The 25,527-nt window shown below is 37.6% G+C and overlaps 2 protein-coding genes across 38 annotated transcripts in view; one reads left to right on the forward strand and one right to left on the reverse strand.

The window, feature by feature from the left end:
- The window catches only part of LOC147348250 (uncharacterized), an 888,338-nt gene that overhangs the window by 675,454 nt on the left and 187,357 nt on the right, over window positions 1–25,527 (reverse strand). Inside the window, exons 6-7 of one of the 36 annotated variants that reach the window (XR_015151285.1) lie at window positions 16,423–16,714; window positions 14,733–16,162 (exon numbers count right to left, since the gene is read on the reverse strand). The exons of the other annotated variants lie outside the window; for them this stretch is intronic. The gene's annotated coding sequence lies outside the window, so the exon portion shown is untranslated. Of the gene's footprint in view, window positions 1–14,732; window positions 16,163–16,422; window positions 16,715–25,527 lie in introns of those variants that run through there. 36 annotated transcript variants of the gene reach the window in all.
- Window positions 1–25,527, forward strand: part of MDFIC2 (MyoD family inhibitor domain containing 2) — a 116,383-nt gene that overhangs the window by 41,042 nt on the left and 49,814 nt on the right. The window lies entirely within an intron of this gene.

A 25,527-nucleotide genomic window follows, 5' to 3' on the forward strand; every position in this document is an offset into this window, starting at 1 on the left:
ACACTAGCAAAATACTATTACTACCAAAAATAAGACTCCTTCCTCCTTTTGTAGAAAAAAAAGATCCTCATAACACAGACTTTACACAAGAACTGACTTTTTCCCAATTATATGATATTGTTGTATTATCTGGAGTTTACTGTTTTAGAGAGGATTTTTCTGGAGCGTCTCCCAGGTGATAGCAATCATCCTAAAAATACTCCTGCAGAGAAACAATTCTGTGATCTCATCCTGAAGCTTTTAAGACTTCCCTTCGGATTAAAGGTTTTAGCATCTCATTTTTTTAAGGAGAAAAAAGAGGTGATGAGTACTATATAAACACATATTTTCTTGAGAGTAATCTTCAGAGGAATTGTGGAGTCAAGTAAGTTTTAATGAACTCGCTGGGCTTAGCATGCTTGTTATTCTACCTCTGGGACACGCATTCGCATCTGCATGAAACCTCATGCATACCTTTCATGTCTCACTGATCACTGGGGTAAATCTCAGATTTGGCAGTCCCCTTAGGATCTTATTCATCTTCCTTTTACAGATAACCTTTCTCAGACAAAACTTAGGTCTCTGGCTGGACTTTCTTTGGCAACAGGTAGTCAGGAGTGTGAGAGAGAATATATGAAGCTAGAAAGAGGAGCAAGAATGTTATGTGATCGGGTTTGAGGTCTTAGGGCAACAGTTAAAAGGCACAAGGCCAGGAAGTGTCTTGGGGGAGTCTGTGCAGAACGTTACCTGCTGGCTGTCTCCTTAGTCGTTTACTTCGGTGACCTCCTCTGATCTCTTTTCCATTTCCTTTCCTTCCCAAAATCTTGCTGAAAGAACATTCTAACCCAGTGACCCAGGAAACATTTTCATTGAGAACTTGGCTGAAATATGGAAGAATTTAGAGGAAGGATAATAGGGTTTTGGTATTTCAGCATTTTCAGTCAGTAAAGAATCTGCCGGCAATGCAGGAGAACCAGGTTAGATCCCTGGGTCGGGAAGTTCCCCTGGTGAAGGGAATGGCAACCAGTACTCTTGCCTTGAAAATTCCATGGACAGAGGAGTTTGGCAGGCTACAGTTGATGGGGGCACAGAGAATAGACATGACTGAGCGACTAACACTATCACGATCAGTATCACTATATAAACTCACAATGTGCCAGGAAGCATTTTTACATATGTTACATGTTGAACATATACATGCCATACAACCCAGCAATTCCACCCCTAGACATTTAACCAAGAGAAGAAATGAAGACAGATGCCCACGGAAAGGCCTGCACGTGAGGGTTCATAGTAACTTTCTTCATATTAGCTCTAAACAGGAAATATCCAATGCTTCAATCAGAGGAGGATAAAAGAATTATGGTTTATTCATATTAATATGATGAACTATACACCTTAGCATTACAAATGAATGACCTCAGCAAAGTGGATGAATCTCAGAAACATTATGCTGAGCAAAAGAAAACAGACACAAAAGAGTACACACTGCACGGCTCCACTTACACGAAATTTGAGGAAAGGCAAATTTAATCTACAAGAACAGAAAACAGATTAGTGCATGGCTGGTAGGTGGCATGGTAACCGAAAAGGGAGAGAAGGAAATTTAGGGGGATGATAGGCACTTCCCACGGAGAAGGCGATGGCACCCCACTCCAGTACTCTTGCCTGGAAAATCCTGTGGACAGAGGAGCCTGGTGGGCTGCAGGCCATGGGGTCACAAAGAGTCGGACACAACTGAGCGACTTCACTTTCACTTTCATGCATTGGAGAAGGAAATGGTAACCCACTCCAGTGTTCTTGCCTGGAGAATCCCAGGGACAGGGGAGCCTGGAGGGCTGCCGTCTATGGGATCACACAGAGTTGGACACGACTGAAGCGACTTGGTAGCAGCAGCAGCAGCAGGGGCTTCCCAGGTGGCACAGCAGTAAAGAGTTTGCCTGCCAATGCAGGAGATGTAGTTTGATCCCTGGGTTGGGACAATCCCTTGGAGTAGGAAATGGCAACCTACTCTAATATTCTTGACTGAAAAATTCCATCAGAGGATCCTGGCGGGCTATCGTCCATGGGGTTGCAGAGAGTTGGATACAACTAAGCGACCAAGCATGTGCGCACATGTGGGCGCGCGCACACACACACACACGCACACATGTTCTGCATGCTGATCATGGTGATGATTTCATTTGCCAAGACCCCACCGCATACTCAGGTGCATTGTATGTAAATTACACTTCCATAAAGTTGACCAAAATAAATGTGCTAAACAGCCCTTTGTGATGCAGACTGTCCTTTTTCCTTAAAAAAAAAAGTGAACCATCACAATTTTAACCATTATCATTCAGGACTAGCATGCCATTCCTTTGTGCCTTTTGATAGGATCTTCACTGCAACTCAGCCTTGGCAAGTGTGATTCAAGAGGCTGAGATTCCAGGGGCACCCTTGCCCCCAAATTTCTCTGTGAGGCCTTCCTGGATGGATCGGTTACTTACACAGGTTTCAGTTTTCCCATCTGTAATATGAAGGTAATAGAGCAGGCCAGAACTTGCAAAATGGTGGTTTGTGGATGGGTAACATTCGGGCAAATTTGCAAGTCTCAGTCTATTGTAATTCATGCAGTGTGATTCTTATGAAATATTTGAATTAAGTAGCAATATTGAAAAAATCTGAAATTTTTCATAGAAATTTCAAATTTCTAGCATCTTTGAAAAGCAAAAATCTGATAACACAATCTGCATCTCAAATGGCCCCAATTAGCTGGAAATGATAAATCACAACTCAGTTTAGCCATGCATAATACCCTCCAGTTGCCCTTGCCTTCTCCCAGGCCTTTTTTAGTTTACATACCTGCCTGTCTCCTGGTCATGTTGAGTTTGGAAATTCTAAACTAGATTAATGATGAATAAGTGGAAACCTTGAGATGTAAAGAACTTTCCAGCTCTTTAGGAATAAAATCTTAACATATTTAAAAATCAGTCCTGCAAAGCCACTCACTCAGATATGCACAAAGAGAAAACATTCATAAGTTGTGAAGTTCCAGGCAGCCTTTTACAAACACTGGAGTAGGACTAAGGAAGCAGCCATATATGTAATAGAGAGAGTTCCAATAATTAAAATAGTCCAGGACCTAGACTACAATAATCAGCCACTAATCTACCAGGGAATGAAACATTTAGCCCTGAAACAGATGCTGCATTTATATGGGATTGCTCTGAGTTTTTCTTTTTTGTTTTTTCAATTTATAATTTGGAGTTCAGAATTATATATTCTTTGCAAAATTATGTTGAAAGCTGTTCTTATTTAACTTCTCTGCTTTTAAATATTTTACAAAGTTCTGGAAATAATTGTATCTTAGAAATTGGAAAGGAATCATCTGTAAAATCAACTGATAGTTGAGATTTCAACCACTTTTTCCAAAGTTCTTAGCCTATTCTGCTTGTCTGTGTATTCCAAATTTTAAAATAATCTAAAATTTCTAATTTATTTGCATAACTGTATGGTTTGCATTACAATATTTCTCAGAAGTTTGTGTTCTCAGTGTCTTTCCCTCTCTGGAGGAAAAATAAACTCTGATTTATTTATCTTTGCATTCTCATCCAATTTTTATTTTTCATTCAATGTGTTTCCCTTTTCTTCTCTTTTAATGACTTAGGATCATTTTCTTTTTAAATTTTCTTGAGTTGAATACTTATTTCAGTAACTGTCACTTAAAAATAGTAATTTTCCTTAAGTTTATATTTGACTTATGCTTTAAATTTGGATATTTAGTATCACAGCCTTTGTTTTTGAAACACAATATAACTGTGCTTTGATTTCTTTTCTGATCTAATAAAAGTTTGGAGAATAATGTTTAAATTTCCTATTACCTAGACAGCTCTTTATAATTGCTGTTCTTTAAATTTCTAATTTTAGGTAACCATAGTAAAAAACAATCTGTACATTCTTACAGGTCATATTTTATTATAGTGATCTAAAAGAAAGGCGATGCCAAGGAATGTTCAAACTACTATACAACTGTGCTCATTTCACATGCTAGCAAAGTAATGCTCAAAATCTTTCAGGCTAGGCTTTAGCAGTACATAAACCAAAAATTTCCAGATGTACAAGGTAGGTTTAAAAAAGGCAGAGGAACCAGAGATCAAATTGCCAACATTTGTAGGACCATAGAGAAAAGAAAGGAATTCCAGAAAAATATCTATTTCTGCTTCATTGACTATGCTAAAGCCTTTGACTGTGTGGATCATAACAAACCGGAAAATTCTTAAAGAGATAGGAATACCAGACCACCTTACCCTGTCTCCTGAGAAACGTGTTTGTGGGACAAGAAGCAACAGTTATTAATAGAACAGAACATGGAGTAACTGACTGGTTCAAAATTGGAAAAGGAGTATGACAAGGCTGTATACTGTCACCCTGCTTATTTAATTTATATGCAGAGTACATCATGTGAAATGCTGGACCAGATGAATCACAAGCTGGAATCAACATTGCCAGAGAAATCCACTCTAAGGGCAGAAAGTGAAGAGGAACTAAAGAGCCTCTTGAAAATGAAAGGGGAGAGTGAAAAAGCTGGCTTAAAACTCAATATCATGGCATCTGGTCCCATCACTTCATGGCAAACAGAAGGGGAAAAAGTGGAAGCAGTGACAGAATTTTTTTTTTTCCCCTGGGCTTCAAAATCACTTCAGACAGTGACTATAGCCATGGAGTTAAAAGATGCTGGCTCCTTGGAAGAAAACCTGTGACCAACCTCAGTTCAGTTCAGTTCAGTTCAGTCACTCAGTCGTGTCCGACTCTGCGACCCCATGAATTGCAGCACGCCAGGCCTCCCTGTCCATCACCAACTCCCGGAGTTCACTCAAACTCATGTCCATAGAGTCAGTGATGCCATCCAGCCATCTCATCCTCTGTTGTCCCCTTCTCCTCCTGCCCTCAATCCCTCCCAGCATCAGAGTCTTTTCCAATGAGTCAGCTCTTTGCATGAGGTGGCCAAAGTACTGGAGTTTCAGCTTTAGCATCATTCCTTCCAAAGAAATCCCAGGGCTGATCTCCTTCAGAATGGACTGGTTGGATCTCCTTGCAGTCCAAGGGACTCTCAAGACTCTTCTCCAACACCACAGTTCGAAAGCATCAATTCTTCGGTGCTCAGCTTTCTTCACAGTCCAACTCTCACATCCACACATGACCACTGGAAAAACCATAGCCTTGACTAAACAGACCTTTGTTGGCAAAGTAATGTCTCTGCTTTTCTAGACACCATATTAAAAAGGAGAGACATCACTTTGCCGACAAAGGTCCATATAGTCAAAGCTATGGTTTTTCCCGTAGTCATGTATGGATGTAAGTTGAACCATAGGAAGGCTAAGCACCAAAGAACTGATGCTTTTGAATTGTGGTGTGGGAGAAGTCTCTTGAGAGTCCCTTGGACAGCAACAAGATCAAACTAGTCAATCCTAAAGTAAATCAACCCTGAATATTAACTGGAAGGACTGAAAGCTCCAATACTTTGGCCACCTGATGCAAAAGCTGACTCATTGAAAAATAGCCTGATGTTGGGTAAGACTAAAGGCAAAAGGAGGAGGAGGAGGGGTCAGAGAATGCAATAGTAAGATAGCATCACCAACTCAATGGACATGAATCTGAGCAAACTCTGGGAGGTAGTGAAGGACATGGGAGCCTGGCGTGCTGCAGTCTACCGAGTCTCAAAGAGTCAGACACAACTTATGGACTGAACAACAACAAACATTTTTTACTTCAGGGAATTTATTGGTATTTTCTTATGACCCAGCATATGACAGGGAACCAATTTTTAATTTTTGTAAATACTGAATGTCGATTTTCAAATAAATATTCCACAAATATTTTAGAAGAATATGTATTTTCTGCTATAATTTCACCTTGTAAGCCAAGAAATCCCAAATATTACAAATTACTTAGAAGCTAGGAAGAAGCAAGGAAGGAGCCCTACTACAGAGTCCAGAGGGAGCACAACTCTGCCAACACCTTCCATAACTGTAAGACAATCAATTTCTATTATTTTGTGCCATCTAATTTATGGTACTTTGTGATGGCAGCAACAAGACTCTAATACAGGGGAGACTACTGATGCAGTCTATACACTTCAGACTTGCAGCGTCCAAAATGATTGGAAAAAAGTTGAAAGCGAATCTGGAGGAGTAATTAGATACTTACACATCTACAACAGAAGAGTAATCTAGAAAGCCCTGCTCAGTGCTTACTTCTGAGATGCCCATGAATGGAGCAATTGTGTCCCTGCTCTTCAAGTGCTTCCAGGCTTGTTCAACACAATTTATGCTCAAGTCCAAGACCTGGCTGATTACTTTCTCTAGACTGAATAAGACCAGTTTTCTTGACAGATTATGTGAAATGCTAACCCTTACTCTCTCTAGCATTGACTATGAATAGAGAGTATTCTGGGAAATGGCTAGAACCAGGGCCATAGAGCAGAAGGACAAAGGGTAAATGATAAAGCACCTTGTCTTCTATCCTGAGACATCTGGAATATAAAATAAGAACTACTGGGTTAAACACTGGATAAAGTAGGGCCTGACCTGATAGGTATATTATTTTGATTTAGTTAATTAACACTAACATCAAGATTTTTCTCTTTTATATCTCTGGTACCTTCCTTTACCTTTTTAGTTGTTTCTAAACTTTACACTTAAATTTTAATAACAGGTTCACTGTTAGCATATGTTCAAAAAATTTTTAAGAAAAAAAATCAGCCACACCCCTCACCCACTGTCAGCATTTTTGCATGCTTCCTTCCAGTTTTATATTTTATTGGATAAATAACATTTTATTGTCTGGTTCTATACCCCTATTGACAGCTATTTATATAATTTTAAAGTTTTCATTATTTAAAACACGCTTCAACGCACACTCATACATAAAGCTTTGACTGTGTGGTTTCTTTTCAGGTTTTATGAATTTCCAGTAGTGTGAGAGCTATGTTAGAGCATATGAATATTTTAAAAGATTGTGCCAATCAGAACTCCCCATGTGCAAATGGCAGACATTCAGAGCATACTAACTTAAAAGTGAGACTCAACTGCTCTTAAGACTGAAGAGTCTAGAGACTGATCTACAGTTATGACTGCAACCAGAGTTTATGAGCATCTGTGCATATGCGTGTTCTCAAATGAAGTTCTTTTCAAATAAATATACTGCAATTATTTTCTCCATATGTAATCTGCCTTTTAAATTGCTTACAGTGTCTATCAAAGAGCAGATAATTTTAATTTTGATAAGCCCAATTTATTCATTTTTTATGGTTCGTGCTTTTGAGATCCTAGGAAATCTATCCTAACATTCAAGTTACAAAAACTTTCTCTTATGATGAATTCTAGAAAATGACAGTTTTTGCATTAACACTTAGATCTATAATCCATTTCAAGTTAATTTTTTTATGTATGAGGTGAGGTGAAAGTTGGGATTTGTCTCTATGAATACCCAGATGTTCTACTAACAATTAGTTGAAAAGACTACTTCCCCTATTGAATTACCCAGTCTCCTTTGTCAAAAATCTATTGGCTTGTAGATTTCAGTATACAGGCTGTATGCATACATCCTTAAATTTACTACTCCAGCATTCCATGGTTTTTGATGCTATTGTAAGTGGGATTTTCTTCAAATTCCTTTTCCAGTTCCTAAACCTAATTCCTTAAAGCTCATGGTCCCAAAGGAGATTTTTCCCTGTTGACTCTTTTCAAGAAGTTCCCCAAGAAGTTTACTCTTAACTGCCCTGAGTGACCAAATGCAACAGGTTTTAAGAGATAAGGAAGATTTTGCCAAGGAAAGTCCTTTCCAATACTGAGTGGGGGTTGAGGGAAAAGGTAGGGGCATTAGGAAGACAAAAAGTGTAATTAACCAAGTCCTATACAATAATCACACCTATATTATCAAATTACCTCCTAGAAAAGTTGTGCTGGCTGACCCGTCCATAAACACTGTACGCTCTAACATTGATTTTCACCATCATATCTCTGAATTTTATAATACTGACCAGATATTCTTCCCATCACTGGCTGTGTGCTCCTCTAATTTGCTTAGTCACAAAGTCTGGCTTTTCCTTGGGCTTCACAGTGGGGACAAATTTTAATCCATTTCCCAAGGGACTGAAAGCATCTGCTAAATGCCAAGTATTTATCTAGAGAAGTTCATCTAAGTCTCTAGTTGCCTATGAACATAGGGAAAATAGCCTCTATCTACTTTGAATTGTAGTATTAGTGTGTTAAAACATGTTTAGAAGCTCTCAACTTGGAAGTAATGATTAGTAGGGGAAAATCTCTTAGAATAAACTAGAGGACCAATAATAATCAGTTGACCCTTTCCATTGCTTCCCCTTACTCTGGAAAAGGAGAGACATATCTCATAACTTTAGATTCTACTGAATAATGCATTATTTATTTTACTGATGGAACAGAAAGTGGCATAGATTTTCCAATGTTATATTAATTTCATTAGTCAATAGGATTCCAGCACTAAGAAGAGTTAATTAAGCAATGGGGTCCTGAGACCTGCAAAGCGCTAGCATACCACCCTAAATTAGAACTGGGATTACAAGCTTTTAACAGTTACAGTTTACGGTCAGCATTCTATTTTAAGGAAACTTTAGAGATTGGTTTATACACTGGATCATCATAGGGAAGGTTGATAAGAAGGCCAAACCATGTCTCTCAAGTAATGAGCACATTTCTGTGTGACTCAGAGAACTTGTGACAGAGATACATGTTATCTTGATTTCCAGAAAGCAGCTTTATTTTTACCAGCAGCAAACAGCTTATATGTAATTGTTTTAACATTTCCATCTTAATTACAAGGACCCATTTCAAACAGTTTTTAGGAAACATAGAGAAACTACTAGATAAAATTCTTTTATCTTGTTGGGTCTCACCTCATCACCTAGAACTCTGAACTTTCATTTTTATTTGTACTGTAAAAGATTTCCAGGTGGTATTATTACCTGTGTTTGGTTAAATTTTATGAGGAGAGAAGGGGGAGAGAAGGTTCTGATTTTAACTCACATATTTAAAATGATCAATTCTCCATGTAAGTAAGACTGTTTTTTCCCCCCACAAAATGTTCAGGATCCCTAATTTGCACATAACCAAGGAGCTAAAGCATTTCCCACAGTGACAGAGGCTTCTGTCAACTGGTGCGTGCTTTCTCCCCAGTTCTCAATGTTCAGAGAGTACCTAAGGCATAGTTGAAGAACGGGCCGTGTATTTACTCCTGAGTCACAGAAGCAACACACTCCATATTCGCTTGTTATGAACCAAGTGTCAAGGATGGTTCGGAATCATCTATGATTCTTTTATTTGTGTGCCTATGATGCCCACAAAATCACAAAGTACTTTTCATAGTTGTGTTATACACACACAAAAAATGCATCATACATTAGTACAATTCTGTTCTTCATTCTATAGCTGACTAACATTTTTGTTTGTTTGTTTGTTTTACTTGTTTGGTAATGCTATGCCTCAAAATAACTTCCCTGATATCAAAGAAGCAGCAAGGTTAAATCAGTTTACTCTTTTGTTAATTGAACTATTTACTTTTAATTGCCCCATAACTTTCACTTGCACTTTTTTTTCTCAATTTGCTTCCCCATTCATTCCAAAAATTATTACAGTCCTGCCGGACTTCCACAGGGGATTGGTTTCACAACCCCTGCAGATACCAAAGTCTGCCAATGCTAGGTGAAAAGTGTTAGTCACTCAGTCGTGTCTGACTCTTCAAGAATCCATAGACTGTAGCCCGCCAGGCTCCTCTATCTATGGAATTCTCCAGGCAAGAATACTGGAGTGGAGGGCCATTCCCTTCTCCCTGGGATCTTCCTGACCCAGGGATCAAACTCAGGTCTCCTGCATTGTAGGTGGATTTTTTTTTTCCCCCCAACCTGAGCTTATATTGAGCTTATACAATATGGCATAGCATTTCCATACAACCTATGTGCATCCTCTCATATCCTTTAAACCATGTCTATATTACCAGTAACACCTAATACAATGTAAATACTATATGAATAGCTGCTAATGCAGTATAAATGCTACATAACTCAAGTTTGGCTTTTTGGAACTTTCTGGAATTTTTTTTTCCCCAAATAGTTCCAACTCATGGTTGTTTGAAGCTAAAAATGTAAAACTCATAAAATCAGAGGTCTGTTTTACAAAAGTATAGGAAACAAGCTAAATGCCATAATTCTATTACTAGTCAAATACAGGGGAATACTATAAAGTTATTAAAGAACATGTTAAAGTAGCAAAAGGGAAAAATAAACATCACTCTATATAATAAGCGTTTATTTTTAAAATAAAAATGGGAAGTGCAATATATGCATAAATCATGTACAGAGAAACATAAGAAACTGCCCAGAGTTTAACCATCATGCACAGGGAGGTGACTGGATATTGCCACTGATAGAGTGATTAAGTGATGAAAGGATTTCTAATTTCATTTTATAATTGCAAGGAAAAGACTACCTTTTCTATCACAGTGATAAACTTAAGTAATGAACTTCTTGGAAATTACTGATTTCATAGAAGAAAATTGCTTTCCACATTTTGGTTTGTAAGTGCAACTACCTTTGCCACCTCCCCACTGGGGAAAATAGACTTGTATTTAGTCTTCCAAAGCTGTAGTCCAATGTTTATTGGAAGGAAATCCCCAAGGGAGTTTATTTTTGTTTTATATCTTTTGTATCTAAGGTGGATTATATTATTTCAGATCATACTCACATCTGTTTGTAATAATGTAAAAAAAAACTTGTATAAAACGAAATAATAATTGCAGATGGAATAAAAATAAGCAATTTTAGAGTGTTTAGAGCTGAGATTTTTTTTTAAAGATTCTTTTAAGTAGTCTTAAAATATGACTTTAATTTATCCATTAAATTCAACAGAAGTCGAAAACAGACATTACAGCTGTTAAAATTATGCAATTGACCCTAATGTTTTTTCATTATTATTTAACATACAATATTTTATGTGTCATCGGAACTAGGTTTTATTACGTACAATTACCAAAAAAATTAATGTTCTGAAAAAAATATTAAAAATATAAACATGCCTACTAAATTCCTGCTGCTGCTGCTGCTGCTGCTGCTGCTGCTGCTAAGTCGCTTCAGTCGTGTCTGACTCTGTGCGACCCCATAGATGGCAGCCCACCAGGCTCCCCCGTCCCTGGGATTCTCCAGGCAAGAACACTGGAGTGGGTTGCCATTTCCTTCTCCAATGCATGAAAGTGAAAAGTGAAAGTGAAGTTGCTCAGTCGTGTCCGACTCTTAGTGATCTCATGGACTGCAGCCCACCAGGCTCCTCCATCCATGGGATTTTCCAGGCAAGAGTACTGGAGTTGGGTGCCATTGCCTTCTCCGAAATTCCTGCTATACAGATTCAAACTACATAGATTCATAATTAATCTTACATCTGTATTTCTTAACCTTTCTCTTAACTGGACTAACTCAGTTTTACCAATGAGCAAAACAGAAAAGTTCTTGGATTTTGTTTTGCTTTTAGATGTGACTGCACATTTTAATATATTTAAATATTTTTATTTCATGGAGTAGAATATTTCCTTTTAGGTTTATTCAAAGCAAAAATTTCAAACTTCTCTAAAAGAGGTTATGCCACAGTTTTGTTGGCTGTTTTGTGTTTTGTGTTTTTCTGCTATTTTTTTTTCTCTCTTTACCACTTAACACCACCTAAATTTTTTTTTATTTCACTTAATTTTTTATGGTCTGTTTAATTATCAGAATATCAATGCCATGAAGATTTCTGTTTGTTTTGTTTACTATTGTATCTGTAGTATCTAGAATAGTTTTTGGCACATAGTAGGTGTTCAAAGACCAGTGCAGTGCCCTGCATGACAAAATTAGAGCCAAATACCCACTAAAAAGAGCCTCTTGATGAAAGTGAAAGAGGACAATGAAAAAGTTGGCTTAAAACCCAACATTCAGAAAACTAAGGTCATGGCATCTGGTCCCATCACTTCATGGCAAATAGATGGGGAAATAGTGGAAACAGTAAAATAAAGGAAAAATAAAGGATGACTTTATTTTTCTGGGCTCCAAGATTGCTGCAGATGGTGACTGCAACCATGAAATTAAAAGATGCTTACTCCTTGGAAGGAAAGTTATGACTAGCCTAGACAGCATATTAAAAAGCAAAGACATTACTTTGCCAACAAAGGTCCGTCTAGTCAAGGCTATGGTTTTTCCAGTAGTCATGTATGGATGTGAGAGTTGGACTATAAAGAAAGCTGAGCGCCAAAGAATTGAAGCTTTTGAACTGTGGTGTTGGAGAAGACTCTTGAGAGCCCCTTGGACTGTAAGGAGTTGCAACCAGTCCATCCTAAAGGAGATCAGTCCTGGGTGTTCATTGGAAGGACTGATGGTGAAGCTGAAACTCCAATATTTTGGCCACCTGATGCAAGGAGTTGACTTATTTGAAAAGACTGTGATGCTGGGAGGGATTGGGGGCAGGAGGAAAAGGGGATGACAGAGGATGAGATGGTTGGATGGCATCACTGACTGGATGAATGTGAGTTTGAGTGAACTCCGGGAGATGGTGATGGACAGGGAGGCCTGGCGTGCTGCAATTCATGGGGTTACAAAGAGTCGGACACTACTGAGCGACTGAACTGAACTGAACCCACCTCCTATAAATAGGGTACATGTTATCCACTTTGCCAAGCATGTCCCATTTCTATCATCTGGCCCACTTAACTGATTTATGTTTTTCGCCTGGCTTTACTTAACTTTTGAGATTATAACTCTAGAATCATGCTTCTAACCTATTAGTCTCTAATCTACTTTAATCCATTTGACAGCTATTACTACAACAATTTATACCCTCAGTTAAGGCTCATTCTTCCTCTATCACTCATTTTAAAAAAGGTCATTAAAAAAAAGTGAATATGTTAGTCGCTCAGTCATGTCCAACTCTTGGCGATCCCATAGACTGTAGCCTGCCAGGCTCCTCTGTCATGGACTTCTCCAGGCAAGAATGCTACACTGATGCAAATGAAGTAGTCCTTGTGAAAGGTTTATGAACCACTAGTATGCGCCACCATACTCCAGTGGAAGTTACAGCATATACTGCTTACATTTAAACTAAGACTTTACATACTTTTAAACCTACATGGTATGTTGGGTAAGAATTACACTCAGAGTTTGTGTAGCTCCATTTCAAAAACTATTTCAAGTTTTCAAAAATCTCCCATTTTATTCTCTTTCACTAAGAAATCAGTTTGGCCACTGATCAATTACACATGACTCATATATGTATTGAAATGTTTCAATCTGTACAGAGCCTGAAGTCAGCTTCAAAGGTAGCATAGAACCAAAAAAGAACAGAGTAGATGTTTTCCTGTACACCAGCACCTGACACCTCTGCAGATGCTGTTTTGAAGACTCTGGTTAAGGAACTATAACCAGGCAGAGTGGCTCAGTCAGACAATGCTATAATAATGTTATATAACAATGCCAGTGAGCATTTATTTCTTGCTTGCATATCTGTGCAACAACTACGGTTTGGCTAATGTGGGCTGGGTACAGGAGGGCTTAGCTCAAAGCTGGGTCCAGATCTACCCATATGTTCTCATTTTTCTTGGAAAATCAACTAGTCGTGTTAATCTCAAATTAAAAGGCACGAGTTCACATTTGCAATCACAGTGCTCGTATTCCATCCCTTATATTGGTCAAGTCAACTCACAGTACTAGGCTCTCCATAAAGAAGGAGTCTGTAAACTCCATCACCCATCATGAGCCAGAGCAAGGGTGTACAGGTAAAATGCTGTTTTAGGGAAGTGAAAATTTCAGACCAATAAACCACTCTAATATACACCCACTATTATATGAAAGTAGACAGTGGCAGTTTATCTATAATCTTAGACCTTTGTATAAACAGTTAGGCAAAATAAAAATTTCAGATGGTGCCTTTATTATAGCAAAGATGAACTACCAACATAGAATATTAAGGCTCAAGACTGTGGTAAATGACTTTACCTTCTGGACATTAAGTTCTAAGAACTCAGATGTTAGAATTGAAACTACAAAGGACTGGCATCTCAAAATCCTGAGACAGCAATAACCACAGAGGTTATTGTGGTGACCACTGAGGAGTCGCTTTGTCTCCAAAGATGTGGGCAGAAACCACCTTTCTGCAATTTCTCAAATGAAATTACAATTAACCACAGGCTTGTTGTGGAATAAGGGTCCACTGGGTATTAGAAGTAAGCTTAATGAATACAATTCAATAGTGTACAGCACGTTCTCTCGGTGTCTCTGAAAAGGTATTTAAATGGTGATTTCACACAATATTACTTTTAATCAAATCACATTGAGACATGTCATTATTTTATAGTTTATCTTTCTCTAAATAGATTAAACTCTACTGAAGACCACTTTTTTCAGCCAAACAAGCTATGTAGCTTTGGTTGAATCCTTATTATTTGACAATATGCCCATTAAACCTGGCTTCCCCTGAAAAGAACTGTGTGCTGAAGAGGAAATATATATGTTCTTGTCTATAAATCCAAAGGGAACACAGTATTTTCTTGGTTCCATATTACAAGATGCTTCCAGGACAAATGAAGGATTGCCAGTGGAAACTCTGGATATGAGTTTGTGAAGTGTCCTGGGGAAGCTGGAAATTTTTGTAAAATAAAAACATACAGTAATTTGAAATTACACACATACACAGAATAAACCTGGCCAAACTGGCTGCTCTAAGACTGTTTTTCCACCCAAATAGTTTAATGGTTTTTCTTTTAAGTATTAGTTGAAAATATTTACCTATGAGCTCAAAGGAATGTCCTAGAATTGACTGAATTTGGTTGGAAAACATTCTGAGTTTTTAAAACAATCATTCATTATGAAGAAAAATACGGAATGCTTTTTGGTCAATAACAATTAAATCTGAAACACAGAACGTGGCATCTTCTCAATTACCTAAAAGAATGTCATTGAAAACAATAAAACTACAAGTAATTGAAAAATTATGTACTAAGAATAAAATAAATACAATGAGAGATTTAGGGCATCAGATACATGAGATGAGAAGAATTAAGAGGACAAACTCAAGAAGTTACGAGAAAATGTTAAAACTTCAAATCCCTCAAAATATTTATGGAACAGAGAAGAATAACTAGCAACAGATTGAAAAAGAAATCCCTTGGCTTTAACCACTAAATAGAAAAAGGGACACAAAATTTGCACAACCTGACCATTTCTTTGTTTAAAAACAATACTTTAACAAACAACTCAAAGGCAGAAGTTCTCTCTTGATTTTTGACCAAAATAGCTCAACATCAGTTGGACTAGTGGATCTAATTATGTGCTAAAACTTAGACCACTTTGCTCACTGCTCACTTTTTTTGCCAAAAAATTCCCTCGCCCCCTCAAGAATGTTTTTTTATTAGCATTAGCAAATAAAGGAATTTTAGTTCTTTATTTTATGACCACTGGCATCGGCAGTTACAATTTGAAATCACTACCGTATCTTAGCAACTTTAATCTTAACAAAATAAATACAGTAAGGAGCAAACAGGCTTCATGCCACATGAGAGTCTCATCATCATCCAGAAAAGGCAAAAGAGGAAATCAACAAAAGATGATTCTCAACATGCTGGTACTCTGGAATTGGCAGCTCTCCAGTGGCCCAAAACACTACATTTTTTCCCCTTTTCATAGCAGGGGCACATACAAGGCTGCATCTTAGGGAAAAATTCACTGTGATCTAATGGGGCAGTCATGAAAGAGGGAAGGGAAAAAGATGATTCATCTGAAAAGAAGGATATGAAGGGAAAATTTGAAATTCAATTATTTTCTGTTCCTTTTTCTCCTGGGACTTGGGCATCACAGCAATGGTTGCATTTCCCAAATTGGATCCAAGCACACTAGCACAGCATAAGTTGCTTTCATTAGACACTAATGCTCCAAATTATGACTGAAAATAAGAAAGAGGGTACTTACTAGATATTGAATGAATGAATGAATCAATACATTTCTGAACTTTCAAGCCAGTTCGAAAATATTAAAGACACAAAGTTCTTGAAACTACTTCATACTCCTGCAGAGATTACTTTAAGTATCTCTGACATACAATTAAGTCCTCGTTCAACTTGGTCCAAACACAAGCATCCCTCTGAAGTCAATCCTAGGCTGTGCGATTTAAAGGAGAGATCAGAGACCTTGTGGTTAGACAGACTTAAGTGGGGACCTCCACACCATCACTTTCTAGCTCTGTGAATTTACAATATTACATTTAACACCTCTGAGTTTTAGGGTAATCTTCAGCCAAATGGGATAAAATTCCATAGAGGGGAAAAGATGGTTGTGAAATTGTCAACTGGAATACTGAAACTAAAGCTGCCTGATCCATTTCCTTTTAACATGATTTACCATCAGTAAATCTGACTCACTTTCCTTCTCTTGATATCCTTTCCTTTGAGTTATAGAGGCCACCATCAGCAAACACATCACATATGGCAGCCTCCTCATTGCAATCCTGTTTGATGTTAACCAGGTTTATCACCACTCTTCAGAATGTGCAGCTCTTGAGTTCTTTGGCTTATTAAGTTCTGAATTACAAATGGACATCTTGGTTAAGCCTTGACTATCTCTTATCTGAAGAGATTCCCAAGTGGCTCAGTAGTAAAGAATCTGTTTTCAATGCAGAAGACATGGCTTCACTTCCTGTGTCAGGAAGATCCTCTGGAGAAGGAAATGACAATTTGCCTCAATATACATCCCGAGGAAATACCCTGGACAGAGGGACCTGACGGGCTATTGTCCATGGGGTCACAAAAGAGTCGGACACAACTTAGTGATTAAACAACAAGAAATCTCTTACCTGAACTAATGATTGGAAAAGCCCAAACCGTGCTCTAACCTTGTCTTTTCCAATCTGCTGTGAGCATTCTCTTTCTAAATTTGACCATATTTTTGCTCCTTCAAATTCTCTTTTCCATGATATTATGGGGCCTCCAAGTTCTGAGTTATGTCTATTTCTCAAGCCCATTTCCTGGAATTCCTGCTATGCTCTAGTCAAACCAGTCTGCTTCTAATGCTACTTCAGACTCAATACGATTGTTGAGATTGTTGCACTCCCTACATAAAATGTCTTTTCAATTTTTTTTGGCCAGTTGATAATTGCATCAGAATTCAACTCAACCATTATCTCCCCAGTGAAGACATTCCTGCAGTTGCTTTACAAGGGCGATAACATTCTACGTTGGACCATGTCTGTACAATATGCTCTGTCTTTATAGCACTTAATTATAGTGCATAGTAATTATTCACTTTCTATCTCTCTCATTAGATCATGAGTCAAAGTGTCCTGAGGTCAGAGATTCTGGTTTAGCATTGGCACAGTGCCTACGTGGAGCAGATAGTAAATGTTAGTTTAGGTCCTCTACCGCTCTCTTCCCTATCCTTCAAATAATATAAAGACGGATTAAATTGATCTGTTTGGACTTTTATTTTGATGAAGTTAACTGAAAATTCTACCTTATTTGTTAAGGTAATGTCTAACCTAATCTAAAAGAAGAGTAAGCATCTCTTTTTCACAGAAAATAAATAGAAACTTACATTTAAGAAACAAAAAGTTGGTATTATCTTTGCCCTTGATGAACTTCCAGCTTCTGGTTTCTTGATGACCATAATCCTGTTTTGTATGGTTGTTACCTTGAATCTTTTTTTAAGGCCCTAACTTACTCTGCTTCTTGCTCGTCTCCCCTACATCTCTCTCACGTTATACCTCCTTGGCAAATGATCACAGCATGTTTACAAGAGGAACAAAATCAATGACAATGATGATGGGAATAAAAAGATTTACCTTTTGCTATTAAAGAGTCATTAAATTCTGAGTTTTGAAACAGACATAATGTTATATATCAAAATTCTAATACAATGTAGTTGCTGCTTGGTTCTGTGGTTCAGTGAAAAGTTAGTACAATGCCTAAGATAAAAATTCTATAAAGTCCTCTAAGAAAATTCTTAACTCACTTGTATAATAGATCTCTCTCTCTCTCTCTCTGTCTCTCTCTCTCTCTCTCTCTAGTTGCTAAATCATGTCTGACTCTTGTGACCCCATGGACTGTAGCCTGCCAGGCTCCTCTGTCCATGGGATTCTCAGGTAAGAATACTGGAGTGGGTTGCCATTTCCTTCTCCAGGTGTATAACAGATAATATACATTAAATAATAAAGACTACACATGAAGTGCTCAAGAACATAGTTGAATAGCTGAAGTTAAATATTTCTACAACTTGCTTGGTGGCCTTAAAAAATAACTTCACTAATTCTCCCCATCACCAGGAAAGTTACCCCCAATCATCCAGACCTAATCTAGTTCTATCCTTATAAGAAATATTTTCTATACCCTACTGCTAAGATGGTATGACACATCACCCTGTGTATGCTGAAGAATATCTCAAAATGGAAATTCAGCTATAGAGGGAATATTATCAATGTGTCTGAAAACGGAGGGAAATGACAAAAAGTTGGAAGGAAAGAGAAATCAATTCAATGGTGAGGGAATAAATTCATTTAAGCAGCATAGCTTAGACTCCTACCATTTGCCCTGTATCTGGTACCCAAACAATACATTTTTTAAAAACTATCTATCCTTCATGGCAGCCATGGAGACAGACACCAACTATGATATGACCTGAGCCTTATATTGTTAAATAGTCTGTGCAGGACTTATAATCATAAAATTTTGAGCAGAGAGTCAAGTCTAAACATAATATTATATATTGCTATTCTCTGAGGAAAAAAGAGACTTAAAAATTTTAAGATAGTAAGGCTGTTGTAAGGATAACAAAAAGTTAAAGTTCTATTGGTTTTTCTCTAAAACTTTCTTTACCCCAATTATAATCTATTTTCTAAACAGTACACAAAGCCTTGCTTTTATGGTGAAGACTGCCAGATTAAATACAGGATGCCTAGTTAAATTTAAACTTCAGCTAAATGATGCATATTTTTTTAGTATTAAGTATGTTCCACATATTGCATGGGACCTACTTCTCCTAAAACTTATGCATCATTTATCAGAAATGCAAATGTCACTAAGCATCCTGTATTTTTATTTGGTATTTTTAAACTTAATATGGTGGTGGTGCAGTTTCCTAGGTGGTGCAGTTGGTAAAAGAATCTGGTAAAGAATCTGCCTGTCAGTGCAGGAGACACGAGAGATGTGGGTTTGACCCCTGGGTCGAGAAGATCCCCTGAAGGAGGAAATGGCAACCCACTCCAGTATTCTTGCCTGGAGAATTCCATAGACAGAGGAGCTGGCGGGCTATTGTCCATGGGATTACAAAGAGTTAGGCATAATTAAGGGCACGTACATACAACCCTGTTTATAGGAATGCCTATCCAATCATCAGACTCCCCACTTTGAGTTCACTTGATGTGGTTTTAATGAATGCGATGGATCAAACACTGACTGACACAAAGCAGTCTATTCAGCCTCATGTTTACCACAACGCTGTTTGTCAAGGCCTGTAGACTTGGACAGCTAAGTTCCCAGCTCACTTTTCTAAACTAGTTCGGTTAACAAAATGTGACCTTTCTATCCTCCTCTTCTCCTGAAGAAAACAGAAATTTTCTAAAGGGATAAAAATATCCAAAATTAAAAATGACTATGAACTATTTCAGAATCTTGAGGCTGTCAATACTTGATGCTTTTAAATAGTTGTCATGGTTCACCCTAGACGCATCTGCATATTTCTGTGGTTTTTTCATGGTGTGTAGTGAACTTTGATATCTTGGGGGAATAAAAGAACTCTCTATCTGTCTATCTACACATATATATTTAACAATGCAAGTTACTGTTATATAAATGTAGGCTGTTGTCAATTTCAGTTCCCTGCCATATCAAAAGAACAAAGCAGGCAGGAAGAGCAAGAGGATGATCTAATATGCCTACGCTAATAACAAACTCAGTGTCCTAAATTGGCAATGGCAGCCCTCTTCTGCGGAGATTGTTTTTAACACCATCAGTAGACATTTTAAAAAATTGGATGGTGACAGGAAGAGTACATTTTAAATTGTCAACCTTCATGATGTCCTTTTGAAGAATAGCAATTACATAACTCAGGGAGCTTTATTTTGCATTTGAAAAAAATACATATATCTAAAGGAGTCTGCAGAGTTGTGCAAGACTCCATATCCTGAATTCTTTGTAGAAAATAAAGCTCCCTATTTTTTCCTATAATCTCTCTCTCTCTTTTTTTTTTTTACTCACTTCCTAGTTAAGGTGGGTATCAATATTAAGTAAGCAGTACAGAATTAAACTGCTTTGGATTTAAATTATTAACAAATCCATTTAAAGACTTTTGACCATATGCTACTTCTTAACCATATTTAAAGTCCAGTTTTTAATTTTCTAAGGGTGGCATACTTTTTTTTCCATCTCTATGGCATTAGAAAGTTTACTTATAGTATTCTAGTATTTTGTTAAAGTTTTAAATTGTTTCCTCTTGGGCAATGAGAGAAGGAAATGTTATAAAAGAATAAGTTTTTATCACACAGAAGTCATTTGGTCTTTTTCTGCTAATTCTCATCTTTTTTAAAAAAAATAATTTTAGGAAAAAAACTCTTTAAAAAATGCAGACAATGCCAAGAGAAATGCATTTCAAGTACCCTAAATAGTTAATGTATTTTCTAAATGAATGATTTAAAATAGCTATTAAAGGAGAGGAAATGAGCTTAGGTTTCTAGTAATGACTTCTCCTCTTCAAAATGAAATCTGTAAATCCCTGATTGCAATTCCAAATCCCCAAAGGACCAGCAGTTCTGGGACCAGGGCTCACTGGCTTTATGTCTAATAGCACCAGATAAGTAGTATGATTTTTATATATGTAATTTGGGAGAATATTCAGAATTTATAGTCCTGGAGACAATTTATGAATGAATTTCCTTTTTAAAGTACATTATTCTAAAAATCAACTTTTCCATCCCGATTGTAAGCAGAGCACATAGGAATGTGGGAGGCATGGAAATATACACAGAGAGACATATATATATATATTTATATATGCATGCACACACATGCACGAAATATAAGTACCATTTTATTCATAAGAGCATAATGATTCGGCCTGTGATTGTTAATAAAAATGCATTTCTAACCATCAAATTTGAGTCTATTATTCTAAGTTAATTGCATTTGCCCTAAAGAGACTTACAGCTGGCTGTCAGCCTGTTTGTGTCAGTTTCATTTTATTCATCAGTCAATCTTGTCTCCTCTTCTTTTTATATTCCATATATTGATCAAACAGATTTGTTAGCATCCCTCCACAGCTTTCACATCATCAAAAAATTAAAAAATAACCTTGATTTTATCATCAAATACATTTGATGACTTCATTCATTTGTGGGCTATCTTCACTGCTATTTCAGCAGCATATAGATACCCTGTGGACAGGCCCATAAGACTGCCATTATATATAACAGATCTAAATCACTCAAAGAGGCACTGAGAAAAAGTCAAACAGGAGAAAATTAACACGGTAGAGGTCCACGGCACCTCCGCTTTTCAGTTGGAATAGAGATACACATCGCCGTAAACATTAGTTCTTTACTGGAGTGTACTATGCAGTAAAAAGCATCTTGTTAAAATTCATCCTCAGAGTAGAATGTACTATGAGGTGGTGAAGTGGATTAAAGAAATAAATGGGCACCATGTTCCCAATGGAGCCAAAGAAAACCAGTGGATGAAACAGAAGAGCAGGGAGGTTAGGGTAGAAACGTAGTTAAGGTGAAAATCTGTGAAGAATTAGAATTTTACTTATGTGAGTCAAGTTGCTTAGAGGGGAGATAAAAGGCATCACAGGGTGAGGAGATAATTAGCTGATCAGAAGCAAAGCAGTTTAAAAGGTGACCCTTACCTCCTCTGTTACTCAGTCTAAGAAACTATAGACAATTATTACAGTATTTTCTCCAGGGATGTGTGATACAGTTTCTCCACGTATCCTCTAAGACACAAAGCTCTCTCAGCATTGTCATTGTGTTGCCTGAGTTCAGTGCTTTTTATGGAAATTCCTTACATCATGCCAGCCTTGTCTTTCAACCTTGCTTTAGATCAGTGATTCTCAAATGGGGTGATTTCACGCCCCCCAGGGGACATCAGGAATAAATACCTACGGATGCTGGGGGAAGGTGTTACTAACATCTGGTGAGTAGAGGCCAGTGATGCTGCTATACACCCGGCAACGCACAGGACAGCACCCGCCACAAAGAACTATCCAGCCCAGAGGACAACAGAACCAAAGTTAAGAAACCCGGCTTCAGATGGCGGACTGAAATACAGTTAAAGCAACACAACAAAAACTACATCACAGTTCAGCAGCGCTGCAGTGAGGAGGATTTAGCAACTCTGAGAAGCAGAGAGCAGTCCAGCTATTGCACACAGAATTTCACACTCACCTATTAAATAATACAATTCATTACCCAGACCCCAGGAACGGCAGAGCAAAATACAACCCCGATGTTAAGGAGAACAAAGAAAAATGAAAATCATTGCTTTAGATAGAAGATATTTCAAAGACTTCCAAGACAAACCAACTGAAAAATCCCCAATAAAAAGACTCAGCAAGAAAATTGTGTCACAGCCCCTAATCCTCAACAGACCTTAACAAGATGTTCATGAGCCAAAGACTCATGTCTGCAGAAGACAAAAGACATAGGAGACAATATAGTCTAGAGAAGGATTATCGTTAAGAGGCAGGAGAAAGATAAAATGGATTCCTCCACCTTACAGTTAGAACTCCTAAAGAGAATAAACAGAAATGGACTCAAAAGCATGTTACAGTAACTGTTAAGTCTTTCTGCTCTTGGGAAATTAATATTTAGGTTAGACTCGGGGCAATATTTTTAAAACGTTTTTTTGATGAGTGCTTTTACCCCACCTGACTAGACACCCCTGCCTGGCACAGATGGCCAAGACATTTGCTTTTTTAAATACTCCATATTTCCACAGCCACCCACCAGACAAAAATTAGATTACCAATGCTTGTGTAAACTTTCCAAGCTCTGACACAATAAGATTCCAGGAAATGTACATGCACAGCTAAAAGAAGCATTATACATAATGCACTGTAATTCCAACAGACAAGTTGCTATCTTCGATAGATATACACATTTTCCATGCCAAACACATGAACGTCAATACATTTTTCTCAAGTTAAAATGGAAACCATTTAACAGATATAATGGGCACAATGAATTTCATTTTGCATTACTAATGCAGCAGAGGAGGAGGGAAGCTTTGGCAAGGACTGCAGTAAGACCAAGAAAAACAGGAAACAACTTAGAAGCTAACATGGCTGTACAAGCTATTGCCCCAAAATGCAGTCATGGAACCCAAGGGCAACTGAGACTTCATAGTCTCAAAATTCTAAGTTCATGTAAACACATTTTCGACTTATGGGGAAAAAAGTAAAAAAATGGACAAAAGAGTGGTTGCATTTTTGGAAAAAGGTCAAGAGAGTGTTATCATTTTTGTTTGTTTTTTAACCACCATTCCTGAAGAGATGTTATCACGACCAACTTGAATTTAGGGGAGATAAATTGGAAGTGAAGGAATTAAATGATGTGTCGTGTCAAAGGGAGTTAGAAAAGTAATCCAGGAGCCCAAATCCCTAACTTCTGCTTTCACCACTGGAAATACGTATCCCCCATGACTCTTGGTCATCGTTGTTAAAAAAATGCAACACCAAAAACAGCATTTATCTCATTGGCCCTTACCTTTAAGTCTTTTGGCACCTAACATAGTTTATTTCAGCCACTGCACACCAAAGAATTTTTTTGGTGCCATCTACTAGATTGAAATAGTAAATTCTGAAGCTTTAGACAAATGCTATTATTTAGACAAATGCTATTTAGACAAAGCCATTTAAAATAAAGGTTTTGAGCACACGGTTACTGCAGTCAGGCAGCCCTCACTTCCAACCTTCTGTCACCAATACAATTCATGGGCAGGCTGAGTGAATTTGAGAAACTGTTACCAGAGTTTCAGTTTCTCTATTTGTAAAATGGGTGTATAATAGGCCTTATATGAATATTTTTTGGGGGGTGTCAGACAGTGAAAGTCACTCAGTCGTGTCCGATTCTTTGTGACTCCAAATTCTCCAGGCCAGAATACTGGAGTGGATAGCCTATCCCTTCTCCAGCAGATCCTTCCGACCCAGGAATCAAACCGGGGTCCCCTGCATTGCAGGCGGGTTCTTTACCAACTGAGCTTCCGCCTACGGTAATGGACAGGGAAGCCTGGCCTGCTGCAGTCCACGCGGTCACAGGGAGTCGGACATGACTGAGCGACTGAACTGAACCAATGCAGGAGATGCAGGTTCGATCCATGGGTTGGGAAGATATCCTGGAGAAAGAAATGGCAAGCTACTCCAGTATTCTTGCCTGGGAAATCCCATGGACAGATGAGCTTGGTGGGCTGCAGTCCATGGGGTTGCAAAAGAGTCAGACACAATTTAGGGACTAATCAACAACAACAACAAAGTCTAGCAGCAGGAGGGACCCTTTCCAGGCTTCAAGTCTATGCTGCCACAGCTTCCAGGCTCTGTGAACTAGGATACAATCTTAGTTCAATCCCCTCTAAAATGAGGATAATAAGAGTAATATCTAAAATAATAATATATATAATTATATAATAATACCAACAATATCTAGGATTGTTACAAGGATGAAAATGAGATAAAAATAGTAGACTTAACAATTTCTAACCTAAAGCACATTGCATTTTATCCACACATGTTTCCATCATATTTACAAAGAGGATTTAACATCTTTAGTATTAGGCTCCAAAATAATTGATGAAAGTGTCTCAGAATATAAATGGAAATAAACCAATTGGAGACAAAAACATAAGACATTCTTCATTATGTTTATCATGAGTTCCATCAAGGACTTGCATTTCTTTGATTCTCTTTTTCTCTTAGAAAATAAAAAGCACATCTCAACGCAGTGAAGCTTTAAAAGTGGATATATGACAATATTTGAAAAGATTTGACCTAGCAATTCTTTAGAAAAGCTCCTACTTCCAGAAATTGATGACTTTTTTGGCTAATGTGCAGATGTGGTACTTCATGTAATGACAGAAGCCGGTACCACCACAGTCAGTCCCGTGGCTGAAAACGATGTGCCAGCAAATTGGTTACGAGGTGTAAAAAACGGTGGACACAAAAAGTGAAGAATATCTTTGACTGTGAAAGGTCAAGATGACTTAGTAAGCTATTAACTTGGCTCATTTTTCAAATGATGAATCAACTTTTATGAGAAATATTCAGTGTTTTCAAACTGCTTATCAAGATCCTAATTCTGTCATCATAAAGACCTATATAACTCAAAATTTTAGAATACCACTTAATATGTTAATTGTTAAATTACAGTGATGTGAACTGGAATATGAAGATAACTCAAACTTTCAACTTGTTTCTCTCTTCCGATACAGAATAAACTTTTCCAAATAAGGGGCTTCTAAGGTGCACAATGTTTAGCCAGATAAAAAATA

The sequence above is a fragment of the Bos grunniens genome, chromosome 22 (assembly GCF_055505025.1).
Source record: "Bos grunniens cultivar Pamir isolate PY7600 chromosome 22, Bosgru_T2T1.0, whole genome shotgun sequence".
NCBI lineage: Eukaryota > Metazoa > Chordata > Mammalia > Artiodactyla > Bovidae > Bos > Bos grunniens.